The sequence below is a fragment of the Chinchilla lanigera genome, unplaced genomic scaffold (genome assembly GCF_000276665.1).
Source record: "Chinchilla lanigera isolate Chin_1 unplaced genomic scaffold, ChiLan1.0 scaffold00003, whole genome shotgun sequence".
NCBI lineage: Eukaryota > Metazoa > Chordata > Mammalia > Rodentia > Chinchillidae > Chinchilla > Chinchilla lanigera.
In genome coordinates, this window is record NW_004955404.1 from 10,816,948 (window position 1) to 10,830,960 (window position 14,013).

At 46.5% G+C, this 14,013-nt stretch overlaps 1 protein-coding gene across 1 annotated transcript in view; it reads right to left on the bottom strand.

The window, feature by feature from the left end:
* The window catches only part of Clybl (citrate lyase beta like), a 203,527-nt gene that overhangs the window by 3,787 nt on the left and 185,727 nt on the right, over positions 1–14,013 (bottom strand). The gene's annotated exons all lie outside the window — the stretch shown is intronic.

The following is a 14,013-nucleotide window of genomic DNA, read 5'->3' on the forward strand; positions in this document are numbered from 1 at the left end:
AAAAAAAAAAAAAAAAAAAAAATTAGACTGCCTAATATGAATATCCTTCTGCTTTCATGTACCAGCCTATAATCTGGCTGTTTTTAAAATACTCTATATGGGTCTATGTAGAAAACATAAATAGTCTTTTTGGTCAGCCTTTGGAAAAAATGCAGTTTGTCAAAGGCTATTTAGATTTTCAGAGGGTTTGGTTAAATCTTTTTTTTTTGGTACTGGGAATTGAACTCATGACCTCAAGCTTGCCAGGCAAGCGCTTATGCTGCTGAGCTACATCCCAGGCCCTAGAGGGTTTGAAATATCCCTTACTGAATGATGACAGAGGTTTCTCTTTCACAGCCCAATGGTTTCTTGAAAAATTAGGAAAGCCTTTCAAAAAGTACAGGGAGCTCCCATCAGCCAGAAGATGCAGACTGTCATTTCACTTAAAATGCCTTTACATAGTAACTCATTCATGATTAAATACCTTAAAAGCTCTGACAACAAAGTGATAACAGTTATAATTTTTTTAGTGGTTACTAGTCCCTGGACCCAAGCTAAGGACTCTATGTGTTTGTTCTATGTAATACTGATATTATTATTTTTCCAATAGTAAGTTGTCTTTTTTTTCTTTTCTTTTTTTTTTTGCCAGCTGCAGTGGCACGGCCTATAATCTGAGCTACTCGGGAGGCTACAGGGGGAGGAACATAAATTTGAGGCCAGCCTGGACTCCGTAGGGAGCCCCTACCTCAAAATAATAAATAAGGGCTGGGAAGTAGCTTGGGGCTCCCTTGTTTCAAGCCCACTGAAAAGATAAAAGGTAGTTTCTTTTGAGACAGGGTCTCGCTGTGTAGTCCAGGCTGGCCTTGAACTCACTACGTAGGCCAGGCTGGCCTCCAAGTCACAGTGATCCTCCTGCCTCAGCTTCACTAGAGCCGGGATTATAGGCATGCACCTCTACAGTTTGCAAGAAAAAGGGGTTTTTCTCCCCTTTTTAATTTTGTTTTTTTTTTAAAAATCACATAATATAATTAACATCTTTGCCATATTTACATGTACAGTTCAGAAGAGTTAAGTGTGTCCAGGGCTGTGCAACAGAGGTCCAGCGCTTCCTCTTCCAGCACTGAAATTCTGCACCCTTGAGCAGCTCCCCGACGCTTCTCCACAGCCCCTGGAAACCGCCGTTCGTTTCATTCCTGTTTCTATGTGTCTGCACCCATTCCCAGTTTATAATGAGGAAACAGAGGCATAGAGAGCATAAGAAAGCAGGCACGTCTGCCCTGCAGCTTGTAAATACAGAAGAGGCGAGCCTGTTTCTGTGTGCCGGAAGCCTGCATTCTTAAAGGTTTATCAGCTGAAAAAGGCCCCAAGTGTGTTGTGCAACTTGAAGTGCAGAGTCCCAGGTCCCTTCCCACAGGGCTGATGGGCAAAGCTGGGGATTGGCCGGGAACTGTTCGGTGCCGCTGCCTGCAGGCATGAGGCCCTGAGTCTTTGCCGCTGAGGCTTGGAGTGGCCTGGGTTGCTCCGCCATGCAGGGCGGCAAACCCAGCTCCTCCCGCCTTTGGGAAGCAGTGTTTTTTCTCACAAGGCATTGATGGCCCACAACTACCTTCCCCTCGCCTCGTTGTTCACCTAGTCCTCTCTCCTCTGTGGACTGGCAGGTCTTGGGGGAGCTGCTGCGAGCTGGGGGTGAGCTTGGGGCCCTCAAGAGGGTTGGGGTTTGCGGGAGAAGACAGGGAAGTAAAGAAGCAGATGCCACGAAATGCACCAAGAGTCTGAGAAAGCCAGGGGCTGACAGTGGTTCCACCTCTGCCAGGCTGCTGGGGCACGCAGACGTGACAGGGCGCCCTGGGAGGGCCCCAGGGAGCTGAACACGGTCACTGCAGTGTCTGACTGCGTAGACTTTGGCTGATCACTTAGCGGAGGCTTCAGCAAACAGGTCTGTGACTTCAGACTCCAGGAGGGAGCGGCAACATGGAAGGCGAGGGGGTGTCATCAGTGTGACAGTCGGGGCTTGATTTTCTACCACCTCGGCCATCCCTGGTGACAAGACAGGCACTGAAATAGCGTTTCAGTCATCAGAGCCCAAAGTTCCCCTCGGGAGAATCCCCTCTGTTCGATGGGAAGTGGTGACGTTGGCTGTGGTGACCGCATCTCAGGGAAAGAGTCATACCTCTTGCCTTTCTGGCACTTAGCGCTGGAGATCTATTCTCTCTAGGTTCGGCAGGAGGCATCTGCCGGGAGCCACAAACCGATCTAGTGTTTTTAGCAGTGTGTGCTGGCCTCTGCCACTGAGCTCCACCCCAGCCCCAGATTGACCCGATTCTCTCCCTATTCACTTTGTTTTCAACTTCTTGGGACATCGGGGTGTTCTCTCCACCACATTCTGATCCCAGCGTGCTGCGATTCCCTGCGGGAGAGACCCCTGTGTCGGCACTGTCGTTACAGTCTCTCCTTTTCAGGGTCACACCCTTTACCTTCACGGCACTGGCTTTTCCCTCAGTGAATGAATATTTACCTCATGACACTTCCCAGTGAAGTCCTCATATTTTAAGTCAGTGTCAGCCATTATTATCAAATTTCCCTTCAAACCGGGTGTGGCGGCCCATACCTGCAACCCCAGCACTCGGGAGGCTGAGGCAGGAGCACTGCCACGAGTTTGAGGCCAGTCTGGGCTACATAGTGAGTTCGAGGCCCGCCTGGACTGCACAGTGAGGCCTTGTCTAAAACACCAAAAAAAAAATTCCCTTTGGGATCCTGGCAGTGTTGTCACTTGGTGAAGTCTCCCAGCCCCAGCCCTGAACTGACCTCCTGAGAAGTGGCCCTGCCTAGCTAGCAGTGCCTGAGGCCCTGGCCCTCCTTCGGAAGGGAGGGAACAGCACTCCCCAGGGACACTCCTGGCCCCGCCTCTCTCTCTTCTCCTGCTTTCAACCTGACCCACTTGCAGAGTCCTCAGTCTGGTTCCCGTGTGGCCTTGAGGACCCTCACAATGTGGTTGTGACATTGTTTTTTTTTTTGGGGGGGTTTCCGGTACTGGGAATCGAACTTACAACCTCGTGCTTGCCAGGCAGGCGCTGTGCCGCTGAGATAAATCCCCAGCCCCCGTGACATTGGTTTCAATGGAAGTTTGGCTGCCAGGCCCCAAGCTTAGAGAAAAGCTGTCCCTGCCGGGCTGGGATGTTTCTGTGTGAGTGTGTTACATTTTCCTAACTGGGATCAAACTGTTGTCTTTTTTTGTTTTTGGCGGGTAAGGTCTCACTATGTAGCCCAGGCTAGCCTTGAACATACAGTGATCCTCCTGCCTCAGCCTCTTGAGTGCTGGGATCACAGGTGTGAGCCACCATGCTCGGCTTCAGGCGGTGATCTTTCCAAAGCAGATCTGATTAACCCCAGGTTTAGCTCCCTCTGCACTTACACAATCAAGTGTGGTCTCTTTCAGGCCCTGCCCTTTCTGTCAGCCTTGTACCCTGCCTGCCAGTCCAGGAGGCCCAACCCCCAACACATGCGCACACAGGGATGCATACACGTGCACACGCGGGTATGTACACACCTGCTGCCACATAGCCCTGTCCCTGTGCCCGGCGAGGCTCCCCAGTGCTCCCAGGTCTGGAGAGGCCACTCGGGCAGTTTCTGGCCCCCCGGTGGGACCCCGTGGCTACTCCTTTTCTTCCCTGTCTGCCCACTGCAGCCCTCATTTGTGCTCCTGGAGTCCTGGGTGTGCAGGGCCCGCTTCACACCATGCTTAGAGCCCGTTGGTCAGGGCCAGGTCTCGAGCATTTGTGACTCCCAAGCCCTGTACACCCAGAACACCCCAGGAGCAGAGGAGAGGCTCTGAGAAGGCTGTATTGACAGTGATGAAACAGCACACAGGAGCCAGGAGCAGTGGCACACACTGCAATCCCAGCACTGTGGGAGGCTGAGGCAGGAGGATCATAAGTTTAAGCCCAGCCTGGGCAATTTAGTGAGACTTTGTCTCAAGATAAAACAAAACCAAAAAACGGGTGGGACCCAGGGGATGTATCTCAGTGCAAAGACCCTGGGTTCAACCATAGTACCATCAAAAACAAAAAACAACTAGAGCAGAAGGAAGTCAAGGGAACTAATACGAGCTTTGCAGAATAGGAGCCTCAGGTCCAATAGTGGGGCGTGTTGGTCATTCCTTCCTGTTACTTTGGACTGCAGGAAGGGAGCCAGTTGTCTGGGTGAAGCTTTGCACTGTGCACGATTGCTAGGCCCCTAGGTCACCCTGCCACAGGTAGCAAGTTTCCATCCTGGTCAGCCCCGGGGTCCTGGGCTCCGCCCCCGCCCCATGGAGGGCTCCTGGTGCGTCCTGGGGGTTTGGCTCTTTGTGACCAAGGGGAGGGTGGCAGGAGAAGACGGAATCAGTCCTGGCCCCCAGTGGCCTCTGTTCTTGTCTTACCCATCTCCTCTCCTTTATCTGCAAGTGTCTTCCTGTGCCCCCATCTTTCCTGTGTCTGGTGACACTCACTGGCCAGTTCTCAGCACTTCCTGTCCCTCAGGCAGGACAGTGTGGCTAACCTTGAAAACATCACGTTGGCTTAGGGTCAGGTTAACCCCACCTGTGACGGAGATCGAGGGCGAGTGGGGGCAAGCGACTGCATCACGTCTGGGGGCTTCCAGGCCAAGGGCCCGCAGAGACAGAGGAGCCAGCAGTGCAGGGGCAGCATGGCCAGGGAAGGCCTTCGGGGACAGGGATGGTAACGATCAGCTTTAGGGGTCAGAGATCCCTACTGCAGGTCCAAGAGGGTCCTGGGAACCAGGCGCTGACAGAGAGGAGTGTGTGTGGGGCTGTGGGAGCCCAGGACAGGGCAAACAAAAGGGCACGGGCCAAGACACTCAAGTGGCTGACGGGTTTCCCTAGGGCCTAAGGACGGGGCCTAATGGAGCCTGAAGCAAAGCAATCTAGAAGGGACAGCATTGTTAAATGCTGGTTCTGTTCCTCGTCCTCGTATCTGCTTGACTTCCCGTGACAAGGTATGTGAAGAGCTGGTCTTTGGAGGCTGAGGCAGGAAGATCAGAAGTTCAAGCCCAGCCTGAGCAACTTAGTAACTTGAGACTCTGTCTCAAAATTAAAATCAATCAATCAATCAATCAATCAATCCAGCAATCTGGTCTCTGCAGATGGAGCCCAGCGGAGGACTCCCTCCTTCCCTCCCTTTGTGCCAGGCACTGAAACTAGGGCCTCACACATGCCAAGCCCATGCCCTGCCAGGGAGCTACACCTCCAGCCCCAAGAGATTTCATCTGCTGGTGCTTTACAATTTTACCAAATATTTTCAAAGCCACTTTCTCACTTTAGCGGGGAAGGTCGGATTATTTCCATTTCATTGATACAAAAACTGGGATTCATTATCAGATGAACGTATGTAAGGAATTTACGAGAAATATAAGGTGAGCCTAAGGCTTTTACCCCAAATCTCAAACTCCTGCCATTATGCAGTGTATCCCAATGTACAGCTGATAACTATGGCACCTGTGATTATAGAAAAACTTAAATATTGGGCCTGGGGATTTAGCTCAGCGGCAAAGCGCCTGCCTGGCAAGCGGAAGGCCATGAGTTCGGTTCCTGGTACCGGAGAAAAACCAAAAAAACAAACAAACAAACAAACAAACAAGAAAAACTTAAATATTAATGACTTAGTATACATACATTAAATACTATCTATTTTAAACTTTTATTTTGATGTAATTTGTAAAAATAACTAGCAGATGCCTATTGTTACTTCAGAGATCTTACTACTGAAGATGAGGGTGAAAAATACATACGTAATGGACATATAAGAAAAAATGTGAAAATGCAATTTTAATCAGTGAATTTGAGAAAAATTGAAATATAACATGCTTTCATTCTGAGTTTCCCTCTGAAAACACTCTCTATAATTATTATATCAGAAATACTAAAATTTAATAATACAATAGGTGAGTGACATCTTAAGTCTTAAAAAGAACTCCAACTGTTTAAGAGAAGACTTTTGATCCCTGTATTTGCTTCTAATATCAGTAATCTCTTGTTTTTTAGAAAAAGATCTTTAAAACTGTTATAAAAATAGTAAAAAAAAAAAAAAATTACTGAACAGGGCATGGTAAAGTGCTTGCCTGATACCTGCAAGACCCTGGGTTCAATCCCCAGCACCAAGAAAAAAAATAAAAAGTAAAAAATAGAATTTTACTGAAGGCTGGGGAAATACAGAAGGTATTTTTTCTTTCTTTTTTTTTTAACACTCCAAATGGTAGTGATAATTTGATAGATATCTTAATAATCTTTTGAATTAAAATTCAGCAGCCATTTGCTCCTACTGCCAGATAATTTACAGATGCTAATGTATCTCAACGTGAAATTTGTAGAAGTTCAGCGGAAGTCGTCAGCAGGGACAACCATTCGCACAGTGCTGATTGGGGTTAGGGTCAGGAGCTGACCCCGCCGTTGCGTGGACTTTGCTCAGCAGCCCCGTAGCACCGCAAGAATGCAGAGGCCGAGGGCGCGAAGGGTGGGCTCGGCACCCACTGGGGGCACCATGCCAATGCCTGGGGAAGGCCCTCGGCCCCTGCCTCCCAGCCAGGGCTTGGACAGAGCCTGGGACCTGCGCCCGCTCTGGAGGAGGCCCTTGTGTCCCTCCTGTCCCTTCCCTAGCCTTCCTCAGCAGCTCTGGCTTTGAAAACCCAGAGGCCACCCACGGGGACGGAGCAGAGGAGGCCTTCCTGCGGTCCCCAGCACATCTACCTGCCATGCAGCACTGGTCCCAGAGAGGATTGGGGGCCCAGTTGCTCCACACAGCCCCTTGGTGACACTAGGGCCCTTTCCAGGCGGTTTTCAGTAGCTGCAGCTGGAACCCAGGGTTGCGCTGCTACTCGGGGAGGAAAGGCTGAGGAACGGGGGCCCTGGGATCCGCCACACCTGAGCATGAACCCAGGAATGCCTGGTTCTGCTGCCTGAGCCACAGAGAATAAAGTATGGGAACCTTGCCAGCCTCAGTCTATCCATCTGTACCATGGGACAACACTGTTTCTCTGTCGAGCTGCCACAGAGTTGAGTACAATAATGCAGGCAGTGGCCTGGCCCAGCAAGGCCTGCTGTCTCCACTGCTGTGACATGTCACCCTTCTGACAGCTGCCGCTCTCCTTATCAGTACCAGGACCCTGACGATGATCGTGACCGGGACCTTGGCCGCCATCATTACTGTGGCCACAGCCGTTGCTCCCGTCACTCCTGCCAGTCAGGAGATTAGCCAGAGCTCACTGAATCCCTGCCACGGGCCTGCCAGCGGGAAGCAGGGCGTTGGGACTGAGATGGGTGTGATGACTTCAGAGGTGCTGTAAGAGCCTGCAGGACATCGGTGTTGTTGAAAATACAAGTAGAAGCAGACACATACCTGAAGCTTCCTGTCCCCTCTAAATAAATCATAAACTTAGCTGTGTCTTTAAGAAACTAGACTCAGGAGTAGTCAGCAGAACATCACTCAGAAAAGAGGCTTACAAGAATTGAGAAACTGACTGTCAGCTGGCAGAGATATCCACTGCCTGGAGATAATCTCAGGCTGGGAGCCTGGCTATCCCGGAGGAGGCACCGAAATGGAGGGCAGAGTTTTCCGGCAGCAAGTGGACAGGAGAAGGGAAAGGTGCTGCAAAAACAGATAGCCAGATGCGCTTGTTTAAAAAAATAGGAAAGTTAGCTGGATGCGGTGGTGCGCGCCTGTAATCTCAGCACTCTGGGAGGCTGAGGCAGGTGGATTACAAGTTCAAACCCAGCCCAGGCAATGGAGTGATTTAGGGATACCGTGTCTCAACAAATAGACAAGGCCGGGGGCGTAGTTCAAGGCAAGGCCCTGGGTTCAGCCCCCAGCACTGAAAACAAAAAATGTCATGGAATGGGCAAATGGAGTGTGTACAAAATGAATAAGCAGCATTGACAATTTGCCTTTTTTTTTTTTTAAAAAAAAAACAAGAAATTATTTAGCTCTAGCCTTACACAGAACATAGACAAATCCATGTGTTGTATTTGGTAAGATGAATTCAGGACTTTACCAAGGGTTTTAGGAAGTCAGGGGAGAAAGTCTACCAGGTGGATTTGGCTGAGCACGGCCTGAAAGGCCGAGGCCGCTGAACAGGAGGAGAGCCGAGGCGGACGTCTGAGTCCATCGTTTCAATACAGGATGGGGACTGGTCACCTACAGAGGCTCAGTGGCCGCAGCCATCCTTACCTCACACACCCACAGGGCCCACCGGGGCTGCTGTTTCCCGAACTCCTCTCAGGGCCCATGAAATGCAGGTAACAAGATTTACCTTAGACAAGGTCCAGGCAGAACGCTCAGACAGGCATAGCCATGTCTTTATTTTACATATCTTCTGAGAAGGACATCTAAAAAATTCTAGCCAAGTAGGCCACATAGAAAACTCTTTTTTTGTTTGTTTGTTTTTCTCCGGTACCGGGAACCGAACTCACAACCTTGCGCTTGCCAGGCAGGCACTTTTGCCGCCGAGCTAAATCCCCAGCCCCAGAAAACTCTTTACTAAAGAAAACACACGGGATTTATAAGTGTTAAAATCTAAAGGGGTTTATCAATGTGCTAACTCTTTAGACTGTATTTTTCTTGCTTTTTAAAAAATGGCCTCATAGAGGAATGATTTGCAAGCTGTAAACTTCACCTATAGTTAGTGCAAAATTTGCTGATTTTTTTAAAAGTAATTATAGAATTCTGCAATTTCTTACTTTTTTTTAGTAGCTATGCAGAGTTCTCCAACTATCACCTCCATCTCAGATTTCTTTTTTTTCTCTTTTCTTCTCTTTTTTTCCCCAGTGGTGACTGAACATTGACCACTGGGCTTTACCCCTAAGCTACATTCTCAGATCTCAGACTTTTCATTTGTTTTTTTTTTTCTGAGATATGATCTCACTATGTAGTGCAGGCTGGTCTTGAACTCTTGTAGCCCAGGCTGGCCTTCATCTTGCAGTGATCCTTCTGCCTCAGCTTCCCAAGTGCTGGGATTTTAGGTGTACATCACCACATCTGGCTCAGATTTCTTTTTGGAACTAGGGATCTTATTTATTTTCTATTTTTAAAAGTAAGATAAATGTGGAATAAGCAAATGTTTAAATATTTTTATTTTATTTAAAGTACTTCATGTCAAATTTAAACTGTTACTGCCTCTGAGGAAGACAGGCAACGAATGCCATTTCATAGCAGTATGCAGTTAGACCAATTATGCTAAATTTCTAGGCTTAGTCTTTCTTTGGAAAGCAGATATAAATAAGCATGAGTTAAAAGACATTTTAAAAGATTTACTAAAATATTGATGCTTATTTTTTTCGGTACTGGGGACCTAACACAGAGGCACTGTACTACTGATCTACCTCCCTAGCCTTTTTAATTTTTTAAAATTCTTCATTTTGGAAACAAAGTTTTGCTATGTTGCCCAAGTGAAACTTGAACTTTTAACCCTCCTGCCTCGGCCTCCCTTAGTTCTGAGATTACAGGTTTGCATCGCTGCACCTAGCTATGACATACCCACCCCCACTGGGAATTAAGCCCAGGCCCTTTGTACTGAGCCCTCCCCAGCCATCCCCAGCCCTTCAAGTTTTTTTTTTTTTAATTTGAGGGAGGGTCTTGCTAAATTGCCCAGCTTGGGCTTGAACTTCGGATCCTCCTGCCTCAGCCCCCTGGAATGCTGTATGTGCTATCACACACACCTGGTGTGCTGATGCATTTCTAAACGTCCAACAGATGATCAATAATGGATAAAAATTTTTCTTTCAATTTTTCTAGAAAGTGGCAAAAAGTCGGTTTCATCCACCCTGTTGAAAGTGTATCCAATCATTTCTTTTCAGCACGGCTAGAAATGTGGAAGCCAGTTGGATGGATAATACCAACTGCGCTTACTGTACCTTGTCTGTCCAAGCCGCTGCAGGGAGGTTATGTGACACCACCGAGAAAATTCTCCAGTAATGGTGACAGACCACCCCGGTTTTTGTCATTGTGGCTAACTAACCTAAAGTGAAGAAAATAGAGGGTTCTAGAAATGCCTGATTTATATTTTTAATAAAATAAAATTCCATTTGCCAGCTTTTAATAGTAAAGGGATGATAAAATTTCTTAATAAATACAACCACAAGGAAAGGAAAAGGGTGCTGTCACCGTCCCAGAAGTAATGAGTTAAGGAGCAGCAGTGGGGTGCGGGGAGGGGGAGAAGACACAGAGCTGGGGGAGGAGGAGGAGGAGCGGGGGACGCACGTGGACGCAGCAACAGAGCCAGGCAGCCTGGAGGCAGCATCGCAGAAGGAGGGAGAGGGAGGGGGAGAAGGCGTGCAGTGAACCCCTCTTCTGGCCCTCGAGAGACCCTGCTGTCAGCCCCCGAGAGCAAGGCTGGGTGCAGCACAGCCAGAGCCGGGCACGGTGACACTGGGGACGCACCCTTGAGATCACAGTCCGCTCTGGGCTTCGGGTGGCCTCCTTGGCACAGGTCCTCGGGCCTTGTGCTGAAGTTTCCAGGCTACCTCGGGGGGCCAGCCGAGGAGGAGGAGAGGAGGGGACAGGGTTTGCAGCAGGCAGGGCTGACCCAGGAAGCCTGGTGGGACAGGCTGCATGGACAGGAGCGGGGTTGGGTGGACAGGTGCCGGGCTGGGTGGACAGGTGCCGGGCTGGGTGGACTGGTGCCGAGCTGAGTGGACAGGTGCTGGGCTGGGTAGTCAGGTGCTGGGCTTGGTGGATAGGAGCCAGGCTGTGTGGACAGGAGCCGGGCTAGGTGGACAGGATCTGGGCAGGATGGCAGAGGAGGTGTGGAATGGTGGTGTGAGTCCCCCACACGGAAATCTCCCCTTCCCAAATTCCCGTTTTGATAGGCACGGACTATTTTTGAAGGCCTTTCCAGGTTTAGTCACTAGCACGGGTGTTCATGGCAACCCAACTCGAACCACTTTTACACTATGTTTGCATATTTTTTCCCAGCGGGGCCCTGAAAGGGGGTCACAGCTCTGTCACCACGTTGGCCATGAGTGGCCGTGGGCAACTTCCAAACCCTTATCGGATTTCAATCATCAGCTGAAGGAAGCTGACTAGATGATTTCTGAGATTTTATCCAGATCAAAGAATATTTTTTAAAATAAGAAAGTGGAAAAATTCTGAGAAATATAAACCAGAAAAATATTTTGATTACAGTAGATTTAAGAATATGTTATACATTTAGGATGAAAGAAACAACATAAGAAGTTATCAGATTTCACCTACATAAAAAATTCTCGTCTCTAATACTGACCCAACCACTTGCCACTAAAACCCCCATAGACTAGGATACGACGAGCACCACAATTTCACTGCCTTGTTTCAAAACTTGCAGTTCGGTGTTAATCAAACCAATCCCATAGTCACCATTGACAGACTCTCGGCTTTTCTAAGAATTAGCTTTCTTAAAGTCACAATTATTGCATATAGTTTTGAAAAGAGTAAATGAACAAGGACACATGGGGGAGGGCAATTATCAAGAAACTCCAAAGTGGAGTTCTGTCGTTCCACCTTTCATTTTCCCCAGAAATCACTTGGCTCTGATTTTGAGTGTTCCTGCTCTCAGAGAAAGGGGAAAGGCTGTGGGTGGTGGGGTGGGAGGGCACACTGTCGTCTATTAGTGGACGACAACCCTTTCAGTTGACAAAGACAACAACCAAATCTTTAGATGGTTTATTTGATCTGTGTGAAAGAGTGGCGGTAGGATTTCTGGCACTTGACTAAGCGGAAACAATATTTTTGGCTAGAGAGACTTGTCTGAGTTCTCTGAGGGAGCCTTCAAGAAGCCATCTGGACCGAGCAGTATTTCTTTTGTCAGGGCCTGCATTTGGCAACAAAAATGAAAGGTGTGTGAGCCGCAGTCAGATACCTTCGAAACTAATTTGCCTTCAGTATTTGGGAAGGGAGAGATCTATGACCGTTTGTAATTTTCTAGATGAAAAGATTCACATGAGGGGAAAAAAATTTTACTTTCTGTTTTCTTTCCTTATTAAGGGATGTGTGCGTTCCTCATGTATGATCCAAGACAGGATGTGCTTATTAATTTTAGCTCAGTAATTTGCACCGTTGTTCTCTCATGAGTGAAATTTCAATGTTCCTGTTATGTGTGATATTTACAATTGGTATGTCAGGTAGTGACTTTGTTTTTGACCCTTGTAATTGTTAACTGAACCTAGATTTTAAAGATGAAACATTTCCCCTTCCTTGGTCTTTGGCCAGCTTGTGAAGCCATGATGAATGAAAAATATCGAAAAAGTCAAACAAAATCCTTTGAAACCCAAATAAAGCACTTACAGCAATGATATAAATAAAACAGAATGCTTATCAGAAAACTAGAAATAAGGCAAGGACATGTTTGTAGCTAGATACTGCAGAAATAGGACTATTCTAGCAGAATACCTTTAAACATCTATCACCTTTTTTTTTAATTCCTTCACATTTTTGGGGTAGAGTTTCCATTTAGAAGGAAAAGCTTAATTCTGATAGTAAGACTTGCTATGACTAGTAATCATATTTAAAAAGAAGCTGTCTTTTTGGCTGTCATTTTGGTCTAATAAGCGATGAATAAAGAGAGAAAAAAATGATTCATAATATCGATGTGAAAAAATACACATTATCAAATACACTTAAAAGTACATATAAAAAAAGAAAGTACTTATATATTGCATTAACAGGTATGCTATATGTACTCATTTCTAAGTCATAGTTGCTATTGATATCAATATTGACTAATTATTTGCTTGGGAGGCTTTTATTTTAATTATCCAGTTTTCACGCTGTATAAAATTCTTAGTTGATAAAAAAAAGAACTGTTAAAACCATGTTTCTTTAGTAAGTCAATACCAAATGCAGTTCTGAATGGAGGGTTTTCAAATATTATTGGAATTACCATTACTATGAAAATATAACATCAAAAATGAAGTGAACTTTTTAGAAATTCCTTTATAAATTTAAAACGAACTACATGGGGATGATTTATTCTGGCTAAAGTACTTTACCAAATAATTTGAAGCTAGAATAATTAATGACACGTGGGTTGTGTCTCCAAATACATTTTTCTCAAAGGATGAGAGAAAGAATCAGTTTAATTAATATTGTGGTTGGATACTTCACAACTATGTCAGCTAAATTAAAAATATTTTGGTTTCTGGGAATTAAAATTGCAGAGATTACTAAGTGCTTACACTTCTCTGAGAGATTTTAATAGGGGAAGGAAACCTGAAGTCCCTAATAATATTCTGTTGCCGGCATTCTCAGTACTGGGGACCACTGTGCCAGGCAAAATTCTTCAGCCTGAAAATCTCTGAGCTGAAACAGTGCCACCATAAATATCAGTGCCTGCCAAACAGCGAGAGATTTTGTGGGTTGATTATCATTATTATTTTAATATAAACTGTTTTTTCTTTGCCTGACATTGTACTAAGGCCATCAAACTTTATTTCCACAGAATCTCTAATTGAAATAAAATTTTGTGATCTCAAAGACTGAACCCCAAGAACTTACGTGCTCATGATCTAAGTATTCCCATGATTTTTATTCTTTGGAGAGGGAGGGCAGAAGAAAATGTCAGACTTAATTTTGAACAATAACAACAACAGAACAACTATTACTGCTACTACTCCTATTACTATTACTACGACTACTGCAGAAAACACGAATGACCGGCATTAACTGTGAACTTCAGCTGTGCCTTTGGTCTCTGGGTGGAATTTAAGCTAGGAGCAAGGAGAAGCAGAGAAAAGCAAAGATGCATGCTTCTGCCTTCTGGGGTCATTTCTCCATAAAAACGTAACTTGGATGACATTTTCATGGCGGGGGGTAGGTCTCTTAGAAATTCATGAGTGTCCCAAAGGGACACCAGCCAACAGTCTCCCACATTTGAGAGTCATCTGAGCTTTGGACAAAGTATTGGAGGGCTCATGTTTTCATCAGTGAGCCACATTCGAAATAAAACAGATTAGATGTTTGTCGGAGGAGATCACTTTCTACAGCCGAGCAACCTATTCATACAAAATCTTTGCAA